The 18,600-nt window shown below is 44.0% G+C and overlaps 1 long non-coding RNA gene across 1 annotated transcript in view; it reads left to right on the top strand.

Annotated features, from left to right (window-relative positions):
• Positions 1 to 3,615: 3,615 nt before the first annotated feature.
• Positions 3,616 to 18,600, top strand: part of LOC109306268 — a 35,740-nt gene continuing 20,755 nt past the window's right edge. The window contains exons 1-2 of the long non-coding RNA XR_002099924.1: positions 3,616 to 3,853; positions 5,751 to 5,823. This is a non-coding gene — a long non-coding RNA (uncharacterized LOC109306268). The remainder of the gene's footprint in view (positions 3,854 to 5,750; positions 5,824 to 18,600) is intronic.

Raw genomic sequence — 18,600 nt, 5'->3', positions numbered from 1 at the left:
GGGATCTTTAGCTTAGGTAAAAGAAGCGTTGCTGCAGAGCAAGTGGGGAAGGAGAAGTAGAGAAGGAATAATATATAAAAGTTGACTATAAAATTATTGACTATAAAAGTTATTTATTGCTAAGTATATGAAATATATAATGGCACTAGTAGTAATAGACATGCAAAGGAAAAACAAACACAAACAATCACAGTATTACCCTGGTTTCACTTGTCCAAACCAAATTTTAAAGCATATGCTGGATAACACGGGGTTAAGTTTGAACAGGCGCAGACAAGTTTATGGAAAATCCCCAGCAGCTGACAAACATGCCCAGCATGTGCCCCCTGCGCGACCCCTGGGTTGTCAGTCAAGCTCGTTGTTACAATGCGCATGCTCAACTAAGCAAGAACACGACATAATGAGACTAGAAAATTCTATGTAAAGAGCAACCTGATTGCCTGGAGGGTTGTCTTAAAAAGGCTTGTGAGCCCCCCCGCCCAGGGGGGAGACCAGACCTGACCTGAGAGCAGAGGCTGCTATTGCAGGACTGCTCCTCAGGAAAGCCTTTAGGCCTAGAGCCCTGGTTTGCTACCAGAGCTCCACTGGTCTCCTCACGGCTGCGGTTTCGCGCTTGTTCCTCTTTGTCTCCATACTGATTCCTTCGTTACTGAACCTCCTTCTGGCTTTGACACTGACCACGATTTGACCGACCCGACCTGCATCAACCACTGACCACGGCCTCTCTACCTTGTTCCGGCATTGACTACAGCATCGTTCTCAACTGGTTCTCGTCCACGTTGGACTCTCATTGCGTTACAGTTCGTTGTTTGTTATCCCATTTATGAGCTGTTGACCAGTCCTGGGACTATTGAGTGGGGCAGCCACACCTAGCCTCCGGGCTGGAAAGCAAGGGCTTGGCTCAAGAACCCCATGGACCAACAGACCCCTCTCATAGTTTGTTTTATACTGTAACTGAACAAGCAAGCTCTTCTGCCTACGCTACCGTATCATCAGTGGCGTAAGTAAATAAAATCTATACTCCTTGAAACCGCACGTGTCCCGTACTGCTCAGACTCCTCGCCGCTACTCCCGCCTGATCCGATCCAAACCCTCGGCCCACCGTGACCTTGGGGCCCGATTCCCCAACATCACTAAGTATTTGGGGAAACTTAGCTCAAGTTTAACTAATACAGTTCAGTTTCAGAAATTTATGCCTAGAGAAAAGAGAGAGGGGGAGAGAGAGAGAGAGAGAGAGAGAGAGAGCACACAGTGGGATCTCACCAGTCCAAGGCAGTCAGGTTGTTTGCTGACAGGTAAAGTTCTTAGCACAATCCTTGAAGGGAGACGATCTGTTTCTTTCAGCTTCTCAAGAAGAACAGTGGGTGGTGCAAGAGAAAGAGTTCTCCTCTTGAAGCACACACACACACTTTGCTGCTTTTTTACAGGCTTTTATACCCTCAGTTCAGCTTCTTCAAAGCATTCTCAATAGTGTAAATCATTGTCTTTTCTCTCGGCAAGGGGTTATCCGGTTTGGAGCATGTCAAGAAACTGATTGATAATTAGGAAAAACATAAGGTTAGGGAGTAACCAGACACTTAGGAACCAGCTTGAAATTCCTAGGATACTGATGGGATATTTCATGGTTTCTTCAGAAACAATAGATAGCTTGCAGCATCAGGGTTTTGGATTTTTACTTGCTGTGAACAAGCCTCAGCTTAGCATGACTTTTCGAGATCTTACTATAGTCTTTTAACAGACTTAAGGCAATTATTGGAGTGTTCATAACCTGTTGTGGAGAGGACTTCCACCAGTCATCTCTGGAAAAGTATGACAACACTTGTGGTCAGGGCTCCAACGGGCTGGACGCTGTGATGAACCCCTTTACCATTGTTCAAATGTTGTCCATACCCCCTCTGACTCCGTCTCTTGCCCCAGCATTCCCTAACCCGGCAACCGAGTTTTAGTCAATCAAGTTTAAATAGACCTCCCATAGTGGGACCGGGGGATGTACGGCCTGAGATGCCTAGTAAAATTTACTTCTGCTTAGAGGTGTGCGGGGGGTGGGGGGAGGGAGGGGGAGTCCTTTGTAAATCCAGATTAGAACTGGTCTGATAAATGCTGAGCTGGGTGTGGGGGTTAATTAGCAGATTACCCATCATGCTGTGCTCCCCTGCTTCTTTGATCCCAGAATTCACTGCGGTCTCTGCTTTGGGCTTTCAGTTCTCCATCTCCCATGTAAATGAGTTGTCATCTGGTTCCATCTTGGATGCAAATGGGACCTAGGGAAGTTGTTTCACTCTTGTCACCCTTATCTGGAGGGTTTTAGGTGCGTCTCCCACTGCATCTTAATCAGTTCTTGTTTAGGTAGAGGAGGGGAGGAGGGGGGAATTCTTTGTGAGTCAGACAGGCTGCATCCTGTGTCAGGGTTCCCCAAGAACAGGGAGCTGAGAGGTAACGTTGTATGCGTGATGAAAATTGGCCATTTTTACAGTTAAATTGCATCATGCTGTATACGTGCGGGGTTTTTTCTACAATTCAAATTAGTTTGCTACATTGCAAACTAAACCACATCCGCATACAGTTTAGTTTACGACATAGCTATTTGTAATGTTGCAGCCTTTGACATTTCGCCCTTCCCCACTGTGGGAGATGGGCTGAAATCAAAAGCAGTGAAGGGCCCAATCCTTTTTTACCCCCCACCCCATGGAGCCTGCCTGTATCTCCTGCAACTAGTGGGTGAGCTGCTGGTGGGCTGAGTGGCCCCTGAGCTGCAGAGGGCCCCAGTCCTTCCTTCTGCAGTGGTGGCACCCCCTGGGGCTGCCCTGAGTGGGAGGCTAGCAGGCAGGTGCTGCCCCAGCTCAGGCTCAGGCAACACTTGGATTGGGCTGGGTGCTGTCTGTGAGCTGGGGCAGCACCCACCCACTAGCCACCCTCCCATGTGGCCCCAGGGGGCAACAGCACCATAGAGGGAAGGTCTGAGGCCCCCTCCAGCTCAGGGTCTACTGGCAGCTTGCCCCTGGGCCACAAGAGTGGTGGGCAGACTCTGCAGAAAAAAAAGGATCAGGCCCCTCCCTGTAACGGTGACAGAAGCCCCTAAATTGAAGCACCGGGTTTTTAATCACTGCAATTAAAAACCCACCATTTCAATTTAGGGGACTAAATCCCCATCATGTGTACCAGTTGCCATAGTAAACCTCTCCTTTGTAGATGGCTGTTAATTAATTTTTATGTTCAATAATTTTTGTAATTACTGTTAAAGGGGCAGATGTAGTGTTAAAAGTTATAATTTAGAGACACTCCCTAATTTAGAAGACTTGGGAATTGAAAGATAGACCCTCCATTAGGGAATAGCCAGTTAGATAGAGATAGACCAAGGATCTGCATAGGTTGTGTACTGCCCCACAATAAGTTCATTATTGTTAGCTCTTCTCATCCATTATATGAATGTATTCATTGAATCCAGTGATCACTACAACTTGTATGCCTATTCAGGCTCATAACCTTGAAGCTCTTTGGCCTTTAGATTACAGAACTATTGTACAGTTATACAATAATAACTTTAGATTATTGTTGCCTAGTGTCCTATATTTTTTAAACTTGATATATAAGCTAGCAAACTAGTACACATTCCAATAAAGTTATATTTGTTTTTGCTTTGGTCAAAAACTGAACAATACAGCTCTGGGCCCTTAGTGTATTAGTAAACCTTCTAGTTTCTCTTTAATTGGAGAAAAATATGTGTTGTATTATATGTGATGATGCACAATACCACCTACTTTCTCCTGTTCAAAATCCTAGATCTGACTATGGATGTTGCAATTAGTGTTCACTGACTTACAAAGCCAGAAGTTGTGCTCTATGATTTGACAAGGTGTGTACATTTACTGGGAGTCCGTCATGAACACGTTTGTTGTAGAAAGGGTGCATATAATCACTAATGTATACATTCAACACTGAAGAGTCCTGTTGTATTCAGTAGAATCTACTGACATGCTTTGGTTGCTTGTTTGAAATAGCATCATCAAATAATTTGAGAATCATTTTCTAGGTGGCTATTTATTCACTTGTTGTGATCTTTGCATACCATATATCATGCATGTACTCTTTTCAAAATGCTTTTGTGAAGTCAAAATTTGCTCAATTTTATATTCAGAAAATTCTATTCTTTCAGATTTAGCACCTTAAGCTTATAAATAGAGTCTGAACACACTAACCATATTAACAGAATAGCTATTATAATTCATGATCATTTATGCCCTAACTGAACCCCATTGCTCAGAACAAGGCAAAGAGATTGCAAATTACCCCAAATAACATGGTACTGTGCTGAAGAAAGGAATTGCACATATCTGTGTTCCGCTTTCTGGTAGACACTTGAGGTGGGATACAGAAAAGGGCATAGGTGCTTAGCTTCCATAGTGAAAATCAGAATCCCAAGTGAAGTGCCTTTGCATGCTTTTACAATGTATGGAGAGAGTTAGATGCCACAGTAAAGGATGCACAACAGCCAGCATGCAGAGCAAGGAGCCACCTTTAGTCAACATGCTGAGTAGGGACCCGTTTCAAATTTGGCAGTAAAGAAACACTAAAAGGAGAGAGAGGTAATTAGCCATGACAGTTTGAAGTTAGGCAGAGACAAAGTAGAAGCGCACCTTATAGAATAACTGGCGAACTGAATCAGAGATGCATTACCTTTTGTGAGCCACAGCTCACTTCATCAGATGCTAAGTGTCTTAAATCATTTTGTGCCTTGGGAGAAGTGCACTAACTACTGAGCTATGGAATAAAAGGTGGACTCTACCATCACCATGACAGCAGATAGCAGCTGCCAATGCATTTTTTGTGAAGTTCACTCCAGTAGGATTGTTGTATACATTTTCAGACATTGCCTACTTGATCTAAACCCTTAGAGGAGACAGGGGAAGGTTTCTGGATTCCATTCAGGCTTAGGCATGAAAGAGATACCAAGTTGCTTGGCCCTGTCAAGCCTGACATGCTTCTAGGCATGTACAGAAGCAGAACTTCATGCGTCTGCATGAACTCTGAGGTAGAGGGGGTTGCTTTAATGAGAGTGGCTCCAAGATCTGCTCTAATTAAAGCACCAGCAGCATCACATGTATTCAGCATCCCATGTTTCAAAATGGTGGTAGGGGCCCTTTAACTAAAGCTTATTTGAATACACGTGACAGTAGATGTTGCATGTGTATAGGTGCTGTCAATGCCTAAATACTCTTTTTAGGTTCTGGCCCCTTGTCTTTGTCTTGCATCTAATCTTTTATCAAGAAACTAATAGGATTTTCCAACTGTTCTTTTAAAAGGAACTCTGGCAAATCTGCTGAATGCACGTCACTGAATAAAGCCTGTATTCCATTGACGACAGCATCAGAGATGGGGAAAATAATTGTAATCAATAAATTAATGAGTAGGTCTTTCACCTTGCAGAACCTAGTGGAGCTGTCTCACATTGCCTCTTGGGCTTACAGACAATAGAAAAACAGAATGGAGAATTTTACCTAAACATTTCATTAACTCACTATTGCTTGCAAAATAAATAGTGCTTTGTATTTTATTTTCCACTGACAGCATTATCTACATGAAATATAATATGACCTGCTTCTGCCAAATGCAACTGAATGAATTATTCTGAAGTACTCCTGAGCCTGTCTTTGTCACGGTCTTCTATTTCAGTCCCTGTCACGCACTGTGCCTATCATTCATTATAGTTGATGGATCCAGGGCAAAAAGGTGTCTCTCTTCTTGTTCTCTAGGGGATTTCATCGTAACTGTCTTACCTTCAATCACTGCTAATGGCTCTTCTGGCATAAATTCAGAAAAGGCCTGGTAAGAGACAGTGAAAATATTTCACACTCTCACTTTTATATTTTAATTGCTAATTTTGAAACGGAGTACATTGGAGCAGGCCAACATGAAGGACGCAAGGAAAGAATTTGGTTGTAATAAGGCATTTAATTAATTATTTTTCCCTGCTTGCTACTTTTCTCCAAATTTAGGAATTTAGTTATACATTGATTTTTAGCTCAAGGATGCTCTCATTTTATGGCAAATTTAACACTGAATTGATGACATATTATAGAAGAGAACAAAATCTTAATTACCCTATCTCTTTAGGATACCTTTAGCATTTCTAAATTGACATGTTTGCTTGTGCTGTGGCAGGAGTCAGTCTCCGATCTGTTGTCCCACTGGGATCATAATGTGATTTTGTGACAGCCACAATTTGGGCAGGAGTAAAGTAGGGACAAAGTTGAGTGTTCTATGTTTAATGATTTTAACCTTTTGACTGCTCAATTCTCCTGATGTTCTCTGTATCTTCCAGACTACTTCTGTTTGAACAGAAGACACAAGTGGTTGAGCAGGAAGGAGTTACGATGTAATTAAATTGCACGGGGAGACAACCTTTAATTAAGAAAGTGAATTATTTAAATTTTAAAGTTGCTTGTTCCTTTTTAGCCTAATGGCTCAGGACATTATGAGCGTGTCCTGATAAAAAGCATCAAGAGTGCATGATCAGGCATCTGTACAGAATTCTAAATAAATGTTGTCTGTGCACGATGCTCACCTTGCAGTAACTCGTGCTTTTAATAAGTTACAAAAATTCTGATCTACTTTATTCTCTCTTATCTCTTAAACTGGGAGAAGACACAGATCCTTATCTGCACAGCACGGACTGAATGAATCAAAATAATCATCTTTGATTCTGTATGCATGAAACTGTATTGCTATTGTCTTAAAAGAGCTGATTTAAGAATGTTTCAAAGATTCTCCAGGAAACTCTATGGTAGATAGATTTTTAACACAGGGCTTACTATTTTATAAAAATAAGCATATTTTTAAAAGAACACTAAATTGAGTTTCTTTTTTTAAATGCTGGAATATAACCAGCGCCTAGGGGCATTGTTTTGTTTTTAATCTAATTACATTGGTGAAAATATTTGATTTAAAAAACAAATTACTTTTGGTTCAAATTTCTCTTATTCCTGTCTTTTACAGATGATCTTGGCTTCCTCCTCCCCAGCTTTCTTTGTCTGGGATATTCAAAAGAGCTTAGCATTGGTTTAACTTTGCACTTACTGAAGTCAGTGGCTGAGCTCATTTGAAAATCATTGGTAGAACTCCTGTTGTCCTGGGTGAGATTAGATTAATATGCCCTACTTAATACTGAAGATAAGTGTGGTCTTCATAGGGTTTTTCTTTTCCTAACTAAAATAAAGCTTTCTGATTGTACCTCCCCTTTGGAGAAGAGATATCTATGAAGAAACTCATTTGTTTAGATGCTCTGATAATTATTGTTAATGTGCAATAGTTGTATAGTAGTTAAAAAGCTGACACATGGGATATTGAGTGGATCTGGACAGTTGTAAGATAGCCAAAACAGGAATCAGGGTGAAATATTACTACTGGAAAATGGTTCTAAAAACTGCATGAACTCAACTGGAATTTTTAGTTCAGGTCCTAATAAATGCCTACTGCAAGAGGGTCTGTGAACTAGTAGGTCTTTTCCATCTCTAATTTGTATGATGAGTGTGTATCCATCCTGATTGGCATGACCTAGTATTCTCAGGAGAAAATCAGTCTGAATCAACAGAAAGAGAGAGAGATACCATTTCTGGGAATCCAGAGAGGATCTCAGTTTTTGGAACTGGCATTTCACAAACAGACTTCACATCTATTACTGCATATCAGTTTATCACCAAAGTGAAGCCAAATAGTAATTCACAGTTCAATGGAATGGAAGTGAAAAATGGTGGCTTGTGTAAGACCCAAAAGTTTGACCGGGGTGCCAAATTCATGTGGGTCCCCCTGGAACCTCATAGTCTGGATCTGGACCTGGGAGTGGTGGTAGGATGAGCAGTGGAGGCGGCAGGGCAGGCATTAGTCTAGGGTTAACATTAGCCCTTCCCCTGAATCCCTGGTTCCTCTAAGAGGTCTGTGGGCTGCATCTAGATGCAGGCTATATCTTAGACAGCCTTGCTGTACATTATACACACCTCTGTGAGTGCCCTATGTGGCTTCCTGTCCTGAATGTTCCTGAGGCTACCTAAAACTTCACAGTAAATTCTCGTTTTCATCTGGAATAAGGTTCTTATAGAAGGACACTCTTTCTCCCTATGTGAGTCCCTGATACAAATCCCAAATACCTTCAGTTCTCTTTAGCCTCAGTATGTCTCAGCTGGTAAATAGTGCACTTCAGTAAAATATATGTCAGAAAAAGTGTACAAAACTTGTATCTTAATGGTCCAGATCCTCAAATGTACCTGAGGAAGAGGATGAGGCATAGATAGGTTTCTGCCATCTTTCAGCTCCCCTTGTTCTGGGGTTGGCCAGGTGCCAGTTTGTCACCTAGAATGAGAAAAAAATAGTCCCAAGTTTGCTCAGATTTGGCACATGACCATCTGGAGAAGCTGCTCTACCATCCAAGAACTGCCAGAGCACAATCCTGTCCCAGCAAAGTCCCTTCAAGGGGATGAGGAGAGAAGATCACTCTAATTACTCTAATTTTAATCTCCTTGGGCCATAGCTGGCTTTTAAATTGCTACTATTTTGTTTGGGCCGCCAGAACAACAGACAGTAAAACAGAAGGAAAAAACAAACTCATTCAATGAAAACATAAACACAGAAAAATTCCTACAAGTTTTGCTGCATAATAATTAAATCATCTAAAAGCAGATGGACAAGGGAATGAAAGCATTTTGGAAGAACATGAAATACTTTCATTCTGATTTTTATCCTTCTTGGATTTTATCAGTATATGAAATATAAACAACTGCATAAACCTCTTCGCGACAGCAGGAATGTGGAGTTACCATTCTATAACCAGGGTTTTCTCTTATGCACACATAACAGAGAATTTTCTGTCTCTTGGAAAAAAAAAAGTGGTTATAACATGCTACTGAAATGGAGGCAGAACTCCCCACTGATATCAGTACAGCCTATAATTTGGTCTGCTCTTTAAATCTAAATGATACTATTTTTCTGTAATAACAGATTGTATTAATGCAAAAACTAGAGTAGAAGGTTCATACTAAACTGGGTCTCAGAAGATCTGGGCTTCATTCTTGGCTCTACCACTGACTTCCTACCTCATCTTGGGCAAATCACTTAATACCTTTGGGTATGTCTCTACCAGGGGTGGGCAGTTATTTGAGCCTGAGGGACACATAGGGAGTTTTGATGAGCTGATGTGGGCTGGGTCACTCTGCTGTGCAAAAACTAACCAAAACTCCCTATGAGGCTTTTGATGGGTGGGGAGCAGTGTTCAGGAGTGGGACAAGCATGATCTGTTCCCTGCATGCCCTGTCCTATGGTGGGGAAGTGGTGGGTGGGTGGGTGCATGGAGGTTGTGGAGGGGGCATGTACATGCATGTGTGTGTGGAGGGGCTGCCTGGGAGTCAGGAGTGGGAGGCAGGGGGTGCGTGCAGTAGAGCATGCCCAGTCCGTGGCTGCCCCTGTGGTGCTCTGCCTGGGGCTGAGCCCCAACTGGAGCAGCCTGTGACACGCTTCTGCATACCGGCTGGGGCCAGCAGGTGTGCTGGGTTCTGGCAGGGCTGTTCCCAGTGAGGTTGCAGTCGCTTAGGTGCTGCTCTGCTCCCCTCACCTCCAGTAGCAGCTCTTCCTCCTGCTCCTGCCACTGCTGTGCCACTCCAGGTAGACAGCTAGGCAGCTTCCGCTGGAGGTGAGGGGAGAAAAGCAGCATTCAGCCAGCTGCAGCCACATGGGAACAGCCCTGCCAGAAGCTGAGCACCGCCTGGGGCCTGGGCCAGCAGGCGCCAGCAGGAGTGTTTCCCGGACTGCCCCGGCAGGAGCTGGTGGGACTCAGCCTCGCATGGAGCACCATGCGGGCACCTGCGGGCTGGATCCAGTCAGTTGGCAGGCAAGATCTGTCCAGTGGGCCATATTTTGCTCACCTTTGGTCTACAATGTAGTGCAGCGGTGGGCAATTATTTCCGCTGGAGGGCCACTTAACAAGTTTTAGTGCGGTGTGGAGGGCCACACACATAAAATCATTTAAAAGATGTAATTTTAACAAATCATAGATTAAAAACAAATCATACACTAAAAATCAAACATCTGCTATAACATATTTTAATTTTATTCCAAAAGATAATTTTTGTTCTGATTTATGTTTGTTGAGTAGTATCTATTGAGGTGACTACACAATAGCTCAAAATAGTCTTACTCTAGTATATTGTGTTGGGGAGGGGTTGAGGGGCATGGGGTGGATGTGTGGGCTTGTGCATAGGGGAGTGTGGGGTGGGCATGTGTGTGGTGGGGGATGGGAGGGCATCAGTGGGTTAGGTCCCAGGAGCTGACCAGAGGGGAGGGAGGAAAGGAGATGGGCTGGGGGCATGTTCAGCAGAGCTCACTCAGGTGGTGCACAAGCAGGTGTGATCCATGCTCCACCATCCAGCCTGTAGCTTCCCCTGCAGTGCACCTGGGGAAGCCTGTGCCAAGCTCCTGCCCATGTCTGCTGGTCCTCGCCCCAGCCAGTGTGCAAAGCTTCTCAGTGGAGTTGCTCTTGGTATGGCTGCAGCTGTCCAGGTGTTGCTCAGCCCCTCCCACCTCCAGTGGCTCCTCCTTCTCCTGCCCCTGCCACACTGCTTCAGGTTGGGGGGAAGCTAGAGCTGGGCCAGTGCAGCTCCAGCTCCAGCTCCAGCTCCCACCCACTTTCCACACACTCCGCCCACCTGGCATGATGAATAGCTACCTGTGGGTGGCTGAATGGGTGTAAGGTCACTGGGAGCTGGAGCTGGAGCCCCACATGTTTAGCAGAAGCTGTTTTGCTGTCCCCTGATTCTCTTCCTGGAGTGGCACAGCATGGGCAGGAAGAGGAAGAGCTGCTGGAGGTTGGGGGAACTAAGGCAGCTGCAGCTGGGATCAGCTCCTTTGGACAAGTCTACACATGCATTTGATCTCGCCTAAGTTTACTTTGGTGTAAACTACTCTGGAGTAAGCACTTTTGGGACGGTGTCTACACATGGGGATTAGGGAGAAGATTTACACCTCTTCGCACCAAGTTTCCTGCAGCCCTGCAATGAGCCCCTGCCACCACCGGGGGGAGTTTGAGGCTCCCCAGTGGGTGCTAGTCCAGGGTCTGGCAGGGAGCACCAGGCCACAAGACAGCTGTCTCCTGGCCCCAGGGGGCTGCCTGCTGCTGGGGAGGGGACAATGTTCCTGGCCCTGGCTTCCTGATCAAGAGCAGGAGATTTGGAGAGAACTACGGGGGGGTGGGGAGGTAGGTCCCAATCCCCTTCCCCAGTCCACTGGTGGGGTAGCTAGCAATGAACTAGATGAACACAGGCAGATTGGGGCAGGGGGCTGGGACCTACTCCAAACCTGCAGCTCATTGCAAACCTCATGCCTCAATTACCTGATCAGAGGCCGGGCAGCTTGTTACCTGCTCAGCTCTGTGAGTATGGAGCTTGGGAGGGAATAGGTTTAGGGGCTTGTTCCTAGCCCAGCTCCATGAGTGTGGAGCTGCATGGGGAACAAACTCCCCAGCCTGTTCCCTCCCCAGCTCTGTGCTCATGGAGCTGGGTGGGGAACAGGCTTCCCTATCCCTGCCAACAGGATGCTCTCAGCACCAGCTCCATGACCATAGGGCTGGTGCTGGGAGACCCTTATCTCCCAGCACTGGCCCCACAGTCACAGAGCCAGCGCTGGGAGATAAGGGTCTCCCAGCCCTTCACTCTCTGATCATGATTTCTTGGAGCTCCCTGTTGCTGGGGCAAGGGGACATAGTTCCCACCTGAGCTCCTGTGGTAGAGCCTGCCTCAGCACCAGGCAGCTCCCGAGGGCAGGGAGCTATCTCCTATCCCCTGGCTAACAGGGAGCAGATTGTGCTTCCAGTCAGGCATCTACATGAGTGTTTCTACACCATTACGAATATCAAGTACATTTCCTACTTGCATTTGCAGGTAGCAAATTTACTTGGGATTAGGGAGGCTTACTGCATAGTAAGCATGTGCATCTCTAGATGCAAATGCTTCCTTCACAGTTAATTATACTAATGCGCAGTTAAGTGTCTAATGTAGACGCGTCCCCTGGGAAGATGTGTGTGTTGGCCAGAGCTGGCAGGCATGGCCAGGAGCACAGCATGGGCTGTCCTGGGCAGGAGTGGGAAGGGCTCAGCCCCATGCAGAGCACCATGGGGGCAGCTGTGGGCCAGTTCCAACCAAGTAGTGGGCACCTGCCTGCAGGCTGGATCCAATTAGTTGGTGACCTGGATCCAGCTTGTGGGCCAAATTTTGCCCAACCCTGTTATAGTGCATCCCAGCTGGGCCATTTTAGAATAGATCCCATGCATTTGCAACCTCATGCATGCTCTAAACCCAGGAACATGCCAATGAGGCTGCTCCAGGATGTTCCACCATGGCCACTGTTGACGCCTCAGGCTTTGGTGCACTTGGGTGCTGTCAATAGGGATGACCATGGAGTGGCTTTGCTGGTATACTTCTGGGTTTGGCGTGTATAGATGGTCATGGGTGGGCATCATGTAGTTGGGAACAGGGCCATTGGAATGGACCACTCCCTTGGTGTGAATAAGTGCTTTATGCCCCAGTTCCACCCCTCAAAATTAGGAAAAGACTACTTCCCTGTCTTGCAGAAATGTTGAAAGAATGATCTTCTGAATGACTAGGATGTCTACTATGAGGGAGCCTGCATGAATACATACACACATACATGCATTTAAATATACATGTCCTAGAGCACTGCACATTAAATTTTGATCAAAGAAGAAATATTTACAAAAGAATATCTATCAATGATTTCTCAGGTAGTGTCAATTGTTTTGTTAATGTCAATCACTATTTCATTCTTTAAAGTTTTTTCTCATAGGCTGCATTTCCTTCAGCTTCAAAACGAGATCAGATTCTATATGTTGAAGGCTTTTGAAATCTCTGATTGAAGTGCTACCTTTTCACGATTCACCTTTTTTCCTGGATTTACAAGATTAGGATTCGCTTGGGGTGAAAATGGGACATTTTTATGCTAGACTTGATTAAATCATTGCCCGCAACTGTCAAAACAAAAAAGACTTGAAGACACATCATCTTGTTATGGAAGACTTGCTTCAGTAGTCTGGAACTTACAACTGGTTTAGTTACGTTAAGGCACTAAACTCCATTTATAGTCAGGACACAGTGGAAGGAGATGCATATATATTGAATATGCTTTAGCTGATTTAATGAATGCACAATTTCAATTAATTTTGGAAACAAATGATAAATAAATGATGCACAGACCATGTTAAATATTGTAGATAATAAGTTTAGAGATTTAACTGATCATTTCATCTATTGACAAAAGTGTTAATTGGACCTTTTGTCAGTCAGGTAATTATTTCTCAAGGTAACTATGTAATGCTGCAGGTTCCTGTGCTAGCTTTTCACCACTGGAAGCCTAGAAGTTCAAAGAGCGGAGTGAAGAAGCAGGAGGGAATTACAATGTATATTACATTTAAAGGTTCAAAGCCAGATAAAGGCACAAGAGAAAATGCATTTGATGATTTCTTATCCAGTAGAATGGTAATGTCTAGTATCTTTGGCAATTTCCACTTTGGACTTTGACATCCAACAGGGACTGGATTGACTTTGGAATGCTTTGGCTTAGGTCTGTGTAGCACTAGGTGCACAGGAAGTTTATAAGATGTCTGTTCATGTGATGCTTGGTTGTTGTCAAATACCCATAATACTAGATAGTGAGAATCCAGTGGGACACCCCATTGAAAATCTAGTGGCCTACCCCAATCTTCTTCATTCTGGCATTCTTGACAGCACAGACTGCATTTTACAGTGTGCAGAAGAATAGAAAAGAAGACTGTGGGGTTACTCGTCTGTTAGAGCTATCCCATTCATGGCTTCTGGGCAGATCTCACCCATGTGTAAACATTTGGGGAGGGGGAGTCAGTGAGTTAGTGGAAACAAAAGCTAAAATACAGTGAAAAAAGCCTTTCAGCTCATACTGCTTGAGGGCTCAAAATACAAATCTAGTGAAGTACTAGTACACTCACAATTCACACTAATTTTCTCAGCTGCAGTATTCATATAAACATTATAAAGGCTCTGCTGTATCTTTTTCTTTCTACATAGGTTTTTACTGTGCCTCCAAATGCACAAGTTATGCAAAATACCTGCTTTCTCAAAGTCTGTATCAACTACATAAATCCCAGCCCACTGTTCTAAATAATTGTGTTCCTATTTTGAGCAAGATACAACTGGATTGCTTGCTCACATTGCAGATCCCACTCCTTTACGTCCAGCCAGAAGAGAAAACAAGCCTGGCCTTTGATTAATGCAGAAAAACTTGGCCTGTGTCTGTATGAATAATGAAAAGTGCTGTCTGAGTCTGTGTTTATCCAGACCTATCAGTCATGATCAGGGAAAATTTCTATATCCTGTCATATGCTCTCACCAGGGAGAATTTCAGCCAGAGTTACATAGGCAGGGAATTGCATGCTATGGATGTTTCTACACCAGTTCCTCCAGCATGTTCTATCCCCCTTCCACCTACCAAATTCATTAACAGTATATCGGCAATTCTGACTTCTATCCTTATATCACCTTCAGAGCCAGGACACTGTGCATCATTAAATGTGTGTTTCAAGACAAAAAAAAGTGCTTTCAAACAAAAGTCATAACTTCTGTTACTATGGTTCTCTAAATAGGGTCTTGAAATACATTATGCTGCCCCTTTTTCATTAACTATTCCTCTACTTAGTACCATAATATAATTAACATTGTGGGTCTCATGTCTCTTTTTAAAAGAATTAGATACCATGAGTCACTTGGGCATTATCTGAAAAATCCCTCCCAATGCAGAATGACTCAATCACTAAGATTGCTATCTGGCAACATTCCAAGATAATAAGAACTTAGAGCTAGCACTTAATCTGATTTAAGGTCATCTCTAATATTTTTGAAACACTGCAAGTCTTTTTTTTTTTTAAGTTCAGAATTATTTTAGGCACACCCTGAACTCTCAGCTGTCCTGCAGTGCTATTGATCCTTTTAAAATAATTACATTTATTTTTTAAGCATTCACTAAAGAGCCAGATAAAAAAAAACAGACCAAAGAAGGGCAAAGTACAGGGAACAAAGACACTAGAAGTCTGGAAAAGGGCTGGGAATTATGTTCAACTCCATTGATTTAGGTCATTTCTCCCATCTTCCTCTTTCTACCTGCTTTCCAGAGGATGTTAAATTTTAGACCACATTTCAAGTGACCAACATAACACTGAAGGTGCTGACAAAAGGAGAGAAAAAAGAAAGGTACTCATAAATGCTTTAATTTGCTATGGCAAACTATTGGGGAAGAGTGCAGTAATCTAGATTTTGGAAAAGTAGGTTTCATGGTTGCCTATCTTGTGCCAAAAGCATTGTTTGTTACAGAAAAACTGAGAGATTATCTATAGGCCTGATTTCTGGTGAGAGGGAAAAGCTTTTCCTTTATCAGGTTGGTACAAAGACATTTATTAACATTTACTATTTGACCAAAATTTGCCCTCTGAAGTTTGCTTCTTAGAATCACTTGTCTCCAAACTCTGAACAAGCCTAACCCCAGACACTGTGAAATCTATACAAGACTGAATTACCAGGTAGAAATGAAACAGGGAAGGGGAAGTCTTCTCTCAGTCCACCAAGAATATTTTTTTAAAAGCAATGGACTTATATTGTCAGTCTTGGGTCCCTAAAGTTTGGGATCCTTAATCTTTGCATAGGCACGTAAGTGCTGAGCATCTACAAATGCAACTGACACAAACAGGAGCTGCAAGTGCTCAGCACTCCTTACAAGTCAAGCTGCTTTTTTTAGTGCTTACATAGAAATTAGGGCACCTAACTTTGGACCCCCATGTTTCAAAACTCTGGGCAAATTATGTGTGCTTTCCTCTTTAGAATTAGTGCTCTGATTTATTCCGTTTCTGGGCTGACTGCCAGAGAAAAAAAAAGATGATATTTTCCCCAGTTAAAGGAAGAGGGAATCATTAATGATTTAATTAGAATGAATAATTTTAAAAGGATTTCTATCAGTAAAATTTCTTACTGAGTTAGGTGCAGAGCAATACTTTCCCTTTATATCTGTTTGTGTCTGACAGAGACAACGTCATTTTCATTCTAAAGACCTTTAACTTAAAATTAGTGATGAAAATTTACTTTGTTAGGAATTAAGTTATGGGACAATAGGAAATGTAAAGTTGTATTGATATATAAAAATACCTAATTATACATGAGACTTTAATTGTAAAATTAATTGTGGCACCCATAAATGTTGACTTTGTATCATGTCCCAAGAAAAATTTTACACGTGCCTTAGGCGAAACATTCCTGAGAAACCATTTTTGGGGCACTGGATGAAAAACATCTGCAAATTATTACAATTACAATTTCTTAATGATTTTGATTCAGGAAAGCACTTGCTTCATTCACATAAGGGTCACAATTAAAAGTGTAATACATACAAGGCCACTGTCCTGAAAACATTTACTTAAGCACATACTTAATGCAAAGCTTATGAAGAGTTTTGCTGACTCCACTGAACTGGCACTACTCACAAGCTCAGAAGCGCTGCTCAACCTGGTACTGGCTACTGGGGATGACCTAATCGGTGACCTAGTGATCGATGGGAAGCTAGGCGACAGTGACCATGAGCTGATCACCTTCACCATCCTCTGTAAAGCTGGCAAGTCAGTCAGCAACACTGAAGTCCTTGACTTCAGGAAAGCTAACTTTGACAAGCTCAGGAGGCTTATCAGTGAGGCCGTAAGGGACCATGACCCCCGGCGGGAGGGGAGTCCAGGAAGAGTGGGTGCTCCTCAAGGGAGTGATCCTCAATGCACAAGCTAATTTTATTTCATCTCGGAGGAAAGGCAGCAAGAGGGCACAGCAGCCCCCCTGGCTGTCCAAGGATCTAGCAGACCTCCTGATGCTAAAAACAAAGCCTACAAAGGATGGAAGATGGGATTCACCTCCAAGGAGGAATATTCTGCACTGGTCTGGTCCTGCAGGGAGCAAACCAGGAAAGTCAAGGCTGCAACTGAACTTCAACTAGCTTTGAGTATCAAGGGCAATAAAAAGTCCATAAAGATGGGCCAACTGACAACTGATGCCCAGGAAAAAGCCAGCCTATTAAATGGGTACTTTACATCAGTCTTTCATCAGTCCCATGGGATGCCCATGCCCGCTACGGAACAGGAAGGTCTGGGTGAGGGAGATCCCCTGCCATCCATCAATGCTGACCTCATGAAGGAACACCTTGAGAGGCTGGATACCTTCAAGTCAGCTGGCCTTGACAATTTACACCCCAGGGTACTCAAGGAGCTGGCGAGCATCATAGCTCAGCACCTGGCATGGATCTTTGAGAAGTCCTGGCACTCTGGTATAGTGCCCGAAGACTGGAAGAGGGCCAATGTGGTGCCTATCTTCAAGAAAGGGAGGAAAGTGGATCTGGCTAACTACAGACCCATCAGCCTGACCTCTATCCCGGAGAAGGTCTTAGAAAAGTTTATTAAAGAGGCCATCCTTAATGGACTAGCCGACGCCAACATCCTGAGGGATAGCCAGCACGGGTTTGTTGCGGGTAGGTCTTGCTTGACGAATCTCATTTCCTTCTATGCCTAGGTGACCTATCACCTGGACAAGGGAGAAGAGATTGATGTCATATATCTTGACTTCAAAAAAGCCTTTGATCTGGTATCTCGTGATCACCTCTTCGCAAACCCAGCCAATTGTGGCCTTGGGTCCACCATGATCTGCTGGCTGGGAAATTGGCTCTGTGATTGGACCCAGAAGGTGGCTAATTGATGGAAGTCAATCGTCATTGTGTCCTGTGACCTGTGGGGTCCCTCAAGGCTCTGTCCTTGGACCCATATTGTTCAACATCTTCATTAATGATGTGGACATTGGAGTCAGAAGCGGACTGGCCAAGTTTACTGATGATACCAAACTTTGGGTCAAAGCATCAACACTTGAAGCTAGGAGGGCGATCCAGGCTGACTTGGACAGGCTCAGCAAATGGCTGGATGAGAACCTGATGGTGTTTAACACTGAAAAATGCAAGGTTCTTCACATTGGGAGGAAAACCTGCAGCATCTTTATAGGTTTGGCAGTGCTACACTGGCTAGCACTATGGAGGAAAGAGACTTGGGGGTCATCATTGACCACATGAGCCTGCAATGCGATGCTGTGCCTAGTAAAGAGACCAAAACACTGGCTTGCACCCATAGATGCTTCTCAAGCAAATCCTGGGACGTCATTCTCCCCTTGTACTCAGTCTTGGTGAGGCCACAGCTGGAGTACTGTATTCAGTTTTGGGCCCCTACAATTCAAAAAGGATGTGGAGAAGCTTCAGAGAGTCCAGAGAAGAGCCATGTGCATGATCAGAGGTCAGGAAAACAGACCTTACGATGACAGGCTGAGAGCTATGGGGCTCTTTAGCCTCGAAAACATGGGCTCAGGGGTGATCTGATGGCCGCCTATAAGTTTATCAGGGGTGACCATCAGAATCTGGGGGAACGTTTGTTCACCAGAGCACCCCAAGGGATGAGGCTCTGCAAGACTACTGCAAGACTGTTTCAGGATGGACATAAGGAAGAATTTCTTT

This window comes from Crocodylus porosus, unplaced genomic scaffold (assembly GCF_001723895.1).
Source record: "Crocodylus porosus isolate Cpor-Errol unplaced genomic scaffold, CroPor_comp1, whole genome shotgun sequence".
Classification (NCBI taxonomy): Eukaryota; Metazoa; Chordata; order Crocodylia; family Crocodylidae; genus Crocodylus; species Crocodylus porosus.
The sequence above is the reverse complement of the archived record's forward strand: the minus strand, read 5'-3'. Positions and strand labels throughout refer to the sequence as shown.